Below are 10,574 nucleotides of genomic sequence, written 5' to 3'. Positions count from 1 at the left end.
CATTTTTTCCAAACTGGCATCACCATGAGTACCATAGAGGGTTATTTTTTTTATTCTTGCATATTTTACACATTGAACCTTTAAGATAAAGAAAAAATGTCAATACAAAGTACAAAAGTGGGTAGCAAGACGAGACAAAAGCCTCTCGTTCCCCCTTCCCTTCCCTGTGTGCATGGAAAACAGTAGCTGGTAGGTTAGCTTGCCAGTTTTGTGTCACAGCTCCTCACATGTAAGGCTTGTGACTACTGTTGGCATCCTGTCGATAAAACCTGAGAAGAAAACGTCATAATGAAAAATCTAGCTTTAATATCTGTCTCTTGGCAAATGGTTATATTAATTATAGATCCACTTAAAGGGGCAGTACATATTGGACTCAACACATAGAAGCAATTGACTCTGCACTAATCAATATATTTGTATTAACAATGGATCAAGTGACTAGTTTTAGTGTCTTTCAGCTAATTGTTTTGGCACGCAACTTTACCGCTTTGGTTAATTCTGACTGCTCTTATAACTGCTGACAGCTGATTTTAGTAACAAAACTCTGTTAAACCCACTGTACAGTCCCAGCACCAAACATTAGACAGACAGTTAGAAAATAGCTGGACATTATAGTGAATCATTTAGCAGCTAAAGAGTCAAATATTTCCCTCATGAGTTGATGAAGACCAAAAAAACAAAGCTGAAAGGAAAAGGAATATCGGACTTACATTCATCAGATAGACTGAAATACAGCTCTCAATGAACGCTTATGTTGCTCAGTGTCTGCTGAATGTGTAAATTGCCAACTATTTGGTAACACATTATCAACAACAACTTTACAAATTGAATATATGTCAATTGTATGTGTGTTTACAGCTTGTTTATTTGCCCCAAGAGGCTCAAAAATCAATTCTTGCTGCTTTATTTGACCTTTTCACAACATAGTAAGATTGATTAAGACATTGAGTAAGATTAAGTTAAAATATACGTAAATGTTACTCATTGCATCTTTCATGTTCTAATTAGTTCAAATGAAATGCCAGTAGGTTGGTGAGTTTGGATGAATTTGTCTGAAATTGATGCAGTTTTAAAATGAAGTAAAGGAAAATGAAGTAGAACATTTTTAGCTTTTATTTTTAGCTTCATTAATTGGCTTTTTATGTTTGAGGTTACTATTGAGAATAGTATCACACATGAATATCCCTACTGACAAGGGACAAGCTGATGTGCACCTTGTATGGTAGCCTCTGACTCTGCATGAATGTGTGTGAATGGGTGAATGCTGATACGTGTTGTGAAGCGCTTTGAGGGATTGCAAAAAATTGGAAAAGCGCTATATAAATGCAGTCCATTTACTACTACTACTCCAACTACTACAACTACTACGACTACAACAATTACTACTACTAGTACAGCAACTCTTCCTCCTTCTATTACTATTACTACTACTACTACAATTACTATTACTATTACTAAAACTATACTACTATTACTATTACTATTACCAGTGGCGGGCCGTGCATTTCACACCTAGGCCTTCAATATTGTCCTACACAGTCCTACCTCTCGGAGGCTGTGAGCCAGGGATACCGCTCGTAGTTAGTGATTTGAAAGTGGTGGACAAACCCTTTTCCCGGCTGTGATAGGCTCGCTAGCTTCAGGGTTGGCCCTTCTCTTCTCACGATATCTAGCTTTTCTTGAAAGGTTCGTCTTGAAAATGGCGTTGTAATTATATCTGCGACCAAATTGATCTCTTCTCCTCCTTCAGCCATTGTGTGTTGAAAAAAAACAGCTTGTAGATCAAGTTCAGTTTGCTAGCTCTACATAGCTCTGCCTCTCAATAGTGCGTATCCAATCAAAAGACGTGCACACGCTGACGTTATCGTACGCCTGCTAGCTGGCTCCGGTGTCGCCAACACGAAATCTGATTGGTTAACGCCACAGTTTTGTCTCCGTTCACTTCAAGCGACAGGCGCCCGCACTGTTGATTCTGAAGGCCTCAGGGCAGATTTCTTGGACATTATGGCTGAAATATGATTGGATAAAAGCTCTAACATAAAGGCCAGACCTCCAAATCTCGATCTGAGGCTGGAAGCAACGCAACCAAGAGGAAAGCTATGAAATGAAGAGAATAGACTATGGGGAATAATTTAATACATATTTGTGGAAAAAAGATAGCAAAATTAAATGTATATTCTGATGATGTTTAGGCCAGTAGAGAAGGCCTTGCTGGCCCTGACGGCCCACCACTGACTATTACTATTACTACTATTACTATTACTATTACTATTACTATTACTATTACTACTATTACTATTACTATTACCTATACTATTACCGATACTATTACTATTATTACTACTACTACTAATATTACTATTAGTATTACTATTAATATTAATATTACCATTACTATTATTACTACTACTACTACTACTACTACTACTACTACTACTACTACTACTACTACTACTACTACTACTATTACTATTACTATTACTATTATGGCTACTATTACTATTACTACTACTATTACTATTACTACTACTACTATTACTACTACTATTACTATTACTATTACTATTACCTATACTATTACTATTAATATTAATATTACCATTACTATTATTACTACTACTAATACTACTACTACTATTACTATTACTGCTACTATTACTATTACTACTACTATTAATATTACTATAACTATTATTATTATTATTACTATTACTATTACTATTACCTATACTATTACTATTAATATTACCATTACTATTATTACTACTACTAATACTACTACTACTATTACTATTACTATTACTGCTACTATTACTATTACTACTACTACTATTACTACTACTACTACTACTACTACTACTACTCTTACTAGTATTACTACTACTACTACTACTACTACTACAGCTATTACTACTATTAGTACTACTACTATTACTTCTACTATTACTACTACTACTATTACTAATATTACTACTATTACTACTACTACTAGTACTATTACTACTACTATTACTACTACTAATATTATTACTACTACTACTACTACTACTACTACTACTACTACTACTACTACTACTACTACTACTCTTATTACTATTACTATTACTACTATTACTACTCCTATCCTAATCTTATTACTACTATTACTACTACTACTATTACTATTACTACTATTTCTACTACTACTACTACTACTACTACTATTACTAGTACTATTACTACTATTACTACTACTACTACTATTACTATTACTATTACTATTACCTATACTATTACCTATACTATTACTTATACTATTACTATTATTACTATTACTACTATTGCTATTACTATTATTACTACTACTAATATTACTATTACTATTACTACTATTATCACTACTCCTAACCTAATCCTATTACTACTATTACTACAACAATTAAATTAAATACAAACCCCACAGGTAACTAAAACCCTGGATTTACCATAAATAACAAAGGGAACATAACTTCAATGTCCTCAGTTTTAGCTACACTCCTGTTCCTACGCGTAGAGTAAGTCAAACTCCACAGTTTACACTATTTTTATGAGTGTTACCTTCTAATTCTAATCCGAGACAAAGAGACGAGAACCTTTACAAATGTATTCTATCACAACTGCCACAATTTCAAGCTTTTTTTTCAGTATATTTGTGTTGGTATTAGTAATATTTGGCCCAAAAATGAACAAATAAATGTGCACTGAGGTATGACCTGCAACAAGAAAGATGTGTTGGCACTCATCTTTAAATACCAATCCAAAAAAGGAAAGCAAACACATAATCTTGTAAATAGGTTTGGGTATTCGCGTCAAACAATAATTTCTTTTTTAGATTTCAATGACACAATTTACAACTGTCCACCTTTAGGTTCCAAATCTAAAATCTCTGCATGTGTCTGTTTCTTTCTTCTGTATCGTGATACTGAGCATGTGACAGGGCGCAGTGAAAGCAGGTGTGAGCCCACGGTTTAGCTCTCTGCTGTTTGTACACAGGCTCGGCAGTTAAATTTAGCCGTGGATAAAAAGGGAATTATTGTAGAAGCTCTGGAGCTGAAGATGGCAGATGCAATATGACCAGCAAAACACAGAGGACCGCCGAATTGCACTTGCTTTAGTTTCCTTGGTAACCTGAGGGAAATTAGCAACAGCGCAGTGCAGAATACTCCCGCTACATAAATAGCATTGGCAAGGTCGGGAAAGTGACCTTTTAATTTTTATAAGTTAAATGTGCCTGTGATTCATCAATTGAGTTATATAAAAGAGAAGAAGAGGTAAAAATGTCTTGTAGAGACATTTTTACTTGCAGAGATGTAGCGTGAGTGTGAGATCATCTGGCAGCCGATAACATGAACTCTAAGTGAACCTTTATTTGTCTCCATCTGCGCTGCTCGGGGCTCTGAGCTGAGGTGTTTCTGCACTCCCTGCACCTGTCAATCAAACACTCTTTTTTGAGTCTGACGTTTCTGTATGTGGTATGTTAATTCATATTTATTTATCACTTGGTCCCATTGAGATACAATATCTCTTCTGCCAGGGTGTCCTGGTCAAGATGGGCAGCAAAGTAAAGTTTCATATACAAGTTGGTCAAATAACCTTAATAAGAAAAACATACCAAAACACACAGATATAAAACATACAGGAATCAGAGGCAAGTAATGGCTTTTATGAGGGCAAATTTAGCCAGCTGTGTTCGGGTGTTTGAGGTCCAAGAGGTCATGGTTGAGGTCGATGCTAAAGACACAAACAAATACGTCACATTCTTAAACATGTTGGGATTTCACAGAGGTATGCAGGATTTGTATTAACATGTATTCATATTCTAAAATAGCAATACAATAGGATATCTGTTTGTTGGGGGTAGATTTCAAAATAAAAGTCCACAAAAAGTAGATTTTTATTATAGATTTGTTTCTTTTCTTCCACTTTTTCATGTCTTTCTTCTGTCCTGTGGATCTTCTCACAGGTGTAGTTCCTGGTGACTCTATGATGTATGCTTTAAAGAGTTTAAAGAGAGTGCATAGTGCAGTCGTATATGGTTAGATGAAGGCTTTGTTCCAAAACACATCAACAGCCTGTCCATTACTTGAACATAAAATTCATCAGAAATGATCAAGACTTGAGGCTATTCTTTTCTTACTTATTGCCACATTCTCCTGAATCTCTTTAGGGGAAACAAAAAAATTGTACAGGCGTCTTGTTTGTTTTACCCAATTTACTCTGCTGTACGCACTTTATTTGAACACTAAATAATTTATTGCACTTCCATTTTGATGCACCCGTGCACTTTGTACCTTTTATGTTTTTGTCCTGATGCTTTTATGGTTTGTCTGACATTTTGTCAGTTTTCATATTACATTTGTTTTACTGTTCTTAAACTTCATCCTTAAATATGTGGAGTTAATAAGCAGTGTATGTTCATTTAGTTTATCTAACCTTAGTTGAAGGATAGATAAATAAACATTTTTATGGCCAGTACAAGGAGGAATTGTTAGAATTACCAAAATCAGTTTGAATGTTGACACGGGCGCCTGACTATTATTTTGAGACAAGTTTCAATTGCGGGGATTGTATGAGACACACCAACTTAAAAATCATTATAAAGGAAATGGCTATCCAACAATAATAAATAAATAATTAGATATAAAAAAATCTTTGTATTAGCACAATTTGATACATTCTGTCCAAGGAAATTTGAAAAGTATCATAGAGCTGGATTTGTAATTGATCTAATGCAATTCATGCCTTCATGGAACAGGAAGTCATTCAGCTCAGCCAGAAGTCTCAACGCCACAGAAGCTCGAGGAGGCCTGGAAACTTCCAGTCCATTGGAATGAATGGGGCGCCATCTTGAAATGTGTTATCCAGTTCTTTTAATACATCCTCGGGTGTTGTGCATGTTGACTCATGTGCACACTTAAAAATATAATATGTAACTTTTCTGCATTAAAATGTCTAAAAACGACTAGATACATATATGTTATGTATTTTGTTGAGTTGTGTACTTACATTATCCAAAATGCTTCCAACAATTTTCAAACCCAGAGAAATCTGTAACTTTAATTAAGGTATTTGGTCATTTGGTCGCCTTTAATGCCGTCGTATCCGCTTTGTTAATGGGTTAGCCTTGTGGTTGTCTGCCAGAGGCTGTCATAGATGGACTGTCTTATCCAGTTTTAAAATACGCTTTTTAGATCTTGGTTGTTTTTAGCATCATATTTTAACTGTATGGAGGATTTTAGTCATTGCACGTCTGGATCTGAAGTTATCAGAGAAACAAGCTTTCCTTTGTCTACCAAACATCATCGGAGAAACACTGAGCTTTAATGTGAAACTTCTTATTTATTTAGTTTTTTGTCCGTTTTTTTGTAACAAAGAAGACCTCTGAGGATAATCCCGGTAAAAACCTCCTGAACGATGAACAATGAAGGAATCCTAACTGGGAGAAGCTGACTGCCATGGTGGCAATGGTAGTGAAGACAACAACTCCCATGATCCCAAATGTTAGTGTGATTAGATCCACCTGTGCTCCTTTTCGTGCTCCTCTCCATGTATAATAATTGACATGAATATCATTTTCAGAAGCATACAAAGTGACATTAATCGCAAAATATAAATATTTTATTTGACGTGTTGAATTTGGTTTGGTTATAAGGAGTCAACACAGCCTTTATTTAGAATAATTATAAAGTAGGGGGAAATAATAGTTGACGTTAGTTGTGCAAGGATGGCCGCTGTGTGTCAGCAGGTTCATTATTTCCATGTGTGTGTGTCTGTGTGCGTGTATATACAGCAAAAGGATTTTTGAGGGTGACCTATCACTTTAAGAGTGTCAGAGCTCCTCGATGGGCTCCTCATCTTTTTTTCTCTCACAACATCATTCTTCTGCCATGCATGGCTTGTTGCCGAGGTAACAGGCCTTAGACTGGTTTAGCATTTCTAGCATTGCCTGGTGAATCAACTCACGCTGACATGCAACTGACAACAACATGCTGTATGACTGGCTCAGGTATTATTTTCTCCCCAAAATGTCAGCAGAGTCAACAACCAGCTGGTACTCTTATATCAGGACCCTATCAAAGGCAGCAGACTTGACATTATGTGTAGCTGCTCGACGTGATGACAAATAAAGCAAATTGAGTCGTGTGTGACGACTTTGAGTTGTAAAGCAGAAAATCAAACCTGGTCATGGAAACGTCCTTGTATGCTGATACAGTCACTTTTTCTACATCTGTTTCCAAATCTATGAGGAGTGGGTTACTGTGTCTCTCCAGCAGAGGACACTGTGTGTGTGAGTGTGTGTGTGTGTGTGTGTGTGTGTGTGTTTGCTTTGCTATTTATGCATCCATGTGAGTCATATCACCTCACATGGCTGTCAAGCATTTTTATTCTATTGTATTTCATTCTATAACAAGCAAACATTTTTGCACAGGCAGCCTGACTATATTTAGATGCACATATTTCATAGTTATTCTGACAAGGGAAATAATTCAATCATCGCCGCAGCAGCACACTTTTCTGTAACCTGGTTGTTTTTTTTGATCGACCAGATCATTATTGAGCTGCTCCCCCACTGAATGAAAGCACATCAGTCAATTCCTGCCTGTCTGAATTTGTATTTATATTGCTCATTTGGTATTCTACTGCTTACAGGTAATCCATCTGTTGGAAACTAATAGCTGTAAAAACAAACGGAGAAGTCTGTTATCAACAAAAGGACGGATTGGAATCTCTCAGTCCTCCTTTAATCATACTAATGGTGAATTATTTTGCATATTTGGACTGCACTATTCATGTTAACAAAGTAAAATAAATCACAGTATTGTAAGTTTTAACATTTACCGTTTTAAGATCTTTCCTTTCAACACATCATTTCACGATGATCCTAAAACACGTACAATTAGTTTGACAGCGATAAAAGGGTTACATTTTCTAAATGATTTACAGCTACCCTTCAACCTGGTACCATACCTTCCTCCACATGGACCTGATCTATATGCATTGTCACTCATTGTGCCCAACTGGGACACTCTCGGGCCTGGCAGTAGAGTCTGATGCAACATCTTGCAATAAACAATGTGCTGTAAGAGTGTGTAACACACAGGCTAGCAGTGCAAGTAAAACCCAAATTTAGAGGAAAACTAAACATGCAGACACAAGCAAACACCGTTTAATAGAATAAAGGAGGAGATTTTGTCCTTGATGCCCTTGCTTTTCCTCAGCTGGCTGTTTCCTTGATGCCTGCCTTGTTGGACTTGATGGCCAGAGGGTCACTGTTATTGAGATGACCTGCCTCATCGATCACCTGTCACAGGTATGGATTAGAGCAGAGATCAATGGGACAGCCTGCTAGTCTGAAGTATAGCAAAGGAAGGCAGCAGCTGCTTGATAATGGTCCGACCCCTGAGGTCCAGCGGTCTGTTTTGATCTGTGTGTGTGTGTGTGTGTGAGAGTGTGTGTGTGTGTGTGTGTGTGTGTGTGTGTGTGTGTGTGTGTGTGTGTGTGTGAGAGAGAATGTGTGAGTCTGCCTCTTAAATCAGGTCCCCTTAATGCTCTTTTCTCCTTTTTACCAACCTGTCTGAGCATCTGCCACAGTTACCTGATTTACAGCACAAGTCAAGTTTATTTAGGCTATATAGCACATTTTATACAACAGGTTAGACTCAATGTGCTTCAAAATAAAAAGCAAAAAAGATTTTTTTTAAATAGGCAAAGGTCATACATGACAAAAACATATAAGAAAATAACATACAAATAAGAAGGTATTATATTATTATTATTATTATTATTATTATTATTATTAATAATAATAATTAAAAAGGGAATAATAATAGTAATACAAATAAATAATAATAATAATAATGATTCTAAATTAAAAGTTTGGACTGTTAAACCTACACTTTGAGAAAACACTGTTGTTGTAAAAAAAAGGTTTTCTAGGTATTGTGAGGAGACCTTTACTAATCTAAACACTCATAAAAAATGTATTTATGTAACCCAGCTGTAGATTTATAAACTCGATGAATTCATGGCCTATTAACCAATAGGAGGCTCTGGGGCGAACAATGGGTGTTGGGCTCCAGCTGATCTCCCCTGACACAAATATTTAGAAATATGTTATGTTACTGAAACATGAGAAATTACACATTTTTCTGCAAGAATTCATAATCATGTCTTCTGTTCAATGTAGTTCTTTATTGCCACAGACGGTTACAGTTACAATGTCTTGTTGAATTTATGGATAATAAAAACTGTATATATCAAATACGTTATGTCTTTTTATGTTTTCTTTACTGGTTTGCATGGTATTGGTCAATTTAATTGAAAGTACAAATAAATATACACATTATTTCAGGCCCAACCAAAGGTTTGCACACTGGTGTTGCATTCAGAAGTATTGTTATGCACAGAAGAAGTAGTTACATGGTAGATGGAGTTACATTGCTCCACTGAAAGACATACATCATGTGGTCCTGAAAGAACAGCTCCCAAAGCTCAACATTAGAGCGTGCGGTGCAGTTCTAAAGCAAAGCAGCGCTATGGAATCTATTTTTAAATATAATGGTTTTTATTTTTATTTATTTTATTTGTCAGTTTCTGCAAGACAGACAAATGAGACTACATGCTGTAAACAACTACAATGAAAAAGGTTGACTTAGTCTATCACAATACATAGTCCGAGGGCCATCTGTTCTCTGTGTCTCGCGCGCACACACACACAGCCACACACAGACACACACAGACACAAACAGACACAAACACACACACACACACACACACACACACACACACACACACACACACACACACACACACACACACACACACACACACACTCACACACACTACAATTATTTTGTTTATAAGCCTGAAAATAAAAATAAAATCAAGACTCTGGGTAGTATAGACACACAAAACATACCAAAATGGTTGAACCCATGGACTCCATTTCCAAACATGCCATTTCTATCACAACCATTGCACAATCAATATGGCACTATACATTGTCTGTGAGAGGAAACAACATTCATTAACATCCTCACATACCAAGGTCTGGGCTGAAGGCTCAGTGCATACCAAACTGTCTCTAGGACCCAGTGTTTCTCCTCCTCAGCCTTTGTAGTTTTTGTGTGGAGAGATGAGGGAGACTGAGATGTGCTTCTTGCTTATCACGAATCACATCGAGCTTTTTTTTTCACCAGCTGAAGGGGGAAGCTGAACAGGATAAAGCCAGGATCAGCTCCCACAACTGCTGATTTTTAATTTTTTTTTAAGATTTCATTTAATTTCATTCCATCTCATTGTTATCATTTTTTTTTCAAACATTTTTAGGACACTATGAAAGCCAGTGCATTTCGGATGCATTCCTGCTGCTGCCTGGGACTATGATTTATCAATGCTCGCAGCTTTGTTCTCATGACACACTTGCACTCATTCAGTCGCATCAAAACAGAAGAGAGTGGTGATTTAACTTTCTTGCATCTTCGACGATTCCAGCTGCTGCAGGTACTTTCTGCACTTGAGGTGAGTCTGTTTTTGTGTTTTTTCTGTGTTTTGTA

General features: G+C 36.4%; 1 protein-coding gene across 1 annotated transcript in view; it reads left to right on the top strand.

Moving 5' to 3' along the window:
* The first annotated feature begins 10,221 nt into the window (after positions 1 to 10,221).
* The window catches only part of gabra2b (gamma-aminobutyric acid type A receptor subunit alpha2b), a 32,792-nt gene continuing 32,439 nt past the window's right edge, over positions 10,222 to 10,574 (top strand). Inside the window, exon 1 of the mRNA XM_029441679.1 lies at positions 10,222 to 10,539. The gene's annotated coding sequence lies outside the window, so the exon portion shown is untranslated. The remainder of the gene's footprint in view (positions 10,540 to 10,574) is intronic.

The sequence above is a fragment of the Cottoperca gobio genome, chromosome 10 (genome assembly GCF_900634415.1).
Source record: "Cottoperca gobio chromosome 10, fCotGob3.1, whole genome shotgun sequence".
Classification (NCBI taxonomy): Eukaryota; Metazoa; Chordata; class Actinopteri; order Perciformes; family Bovichtidae; genus Cottoperca; species Cottoperca gobio.
Note: the sequence above shows the minus strand (reverse complement) of the source record. Positions and strands in the feature narration are given on the sequence as shown.